A 1454-nucleotide genomic window follows, 5' to 3' on the forward strand; every position below is an offset into this window, starting at 1 on the left:
ATATAGTTGAGACTTGTAAGTTTCACCTATGTATAGGTGGCTTTTAACCTGGTAAGAACAGATACTACACTTGATCTTAGCCGAAAGGGCGAGATATGGAGGCTGCCGTTAGACAACAGGCTTGAGCAGCGGAAACCTGATCAAGGCGGAAGGGCCCAGAGTGACCCCGAGCCCCTGACTGAATCAAGGCAATCCACCTCAAAACACCCATAGGCCCAGGGGCGCCCGGGTGGCTCAGTCGTTGAGCGTCTGCCTTCGGCTCGCGTCGTGATCCTGGGGTCCTGGGATCGAGCCCCACATCGGGCTCCCTGCTCCGTGGGGAGCCTGCTTCTCCCTCTCCCACTCCCCCTGCTTGTGTTCCTGCTCTCGCTGTCTCTCTCTCCCTCTCTCTGTCAAATAAATAAATAAAATCTTAAAAAAAACCCTAAAACACCCATAGGCCCTAACTAACCAATGGGTTACTTACAACCAGGCAGTCACCAGAAAAGGGAGAATTCCATATGTCATCATACCTCCTCACCTTCCCTCTTTCAAAGCAGCCCTCAACCACTGCCTCCTTGCAGACAGCCTCTCCGTCCCTGTCCTGCCCTCCCCTCCCTTGTGGTGTATTCAGTACACTTCTGTCTCCTTTGTCCTGCCTCAGGTAATTCCTTTCACTGCCCACCCCCACATTTGGGGGCCCCCTTCCAATCGGGAGAGACACCACATTTAGACACCACAATCTAATCATTTACTTTTCAGTTGATTCTTTTGAAAACAGCCTAAATCTTGTCCATTCCACAATGGACTCCACAAAATCAAATTATAAATACATTTAGACAACACTCAAAGCAAATTCTCTTGTCTTCTCAGGGTTAACTGATTCATTCTGTCAGGGTGCCAGTGTTACAGGATTTTTTTCCTTCGTGGTGCCCGCGGCTCTTGGTCACGCCACTTGGAAGAATGAAGAGGCAGACCAGACAGAGTGGTGGGCAGCAAAGCAAGGTTTATTGAGCCATGGTAAAGTGATAGTACAAAGCCACCGAAGAGCGAGGGGACCCAAGAGGGTTGCCACCGGAGTTTCTTTTCTTTTTTTTTTTTTAAGATTTTATTTATTTATTTGACAAAGAGGGATAGCGGCGAGAGCAGGAACACAAGCAGGCGGAGTGGGAGAGGGAGAAGCAGGCCTCCCGAGGAGCAGAGAGCCCGATGCGGGGCTCGATCCCAGGATGCCGGGATCAACACCTGAGCCAAAGGAAGATGTTTAATGACTGAGCCACCCAGGGGCCCCACCACCGGAGTTTCTAAGTCTAGGGGTTTTTATGGGCTCATTGTCGGGCTGTTTTAATCTGATTAACCTTCCCTGCGCCTGTCATCCAATCAGGTTTTTGTCATCTATCTATCTATCTATCTCATGGGAAAGGCTGGAGGGCTCCTTCCAGGGTGGTGTAAAATCCTTTTAAGGGTGGTTTCCT

The 1454-nt window shown here is 49.9% G+C and overlaps 1 pseudogene; it reads right to left on the reverse strand.

Annotated features, from left to right (window-relative positions):
* On the reverse strand, positions 1–97 carry LOC115944395 (U2 spliceosomal RNA; annotated as a pseudogene).
* Positions 98–1454: the final 1357 nt, after the last annotated feature.

Source organism: Leptonychotes weddellii, chromosome 5 (genome assembly GCF_054177405.1).
Source record: "Leptonychotes weddellii isolate Sample4059 chromosome 5, ASM5417740v2, whole genome shotgun sequence".
Classification (NCBI taxonomy): Eukaryota; Metazoa; Chordata; class Mammalia; order Carnivora; family Phocidae; genus Leptonychotes; species Leptonychotes weddellii.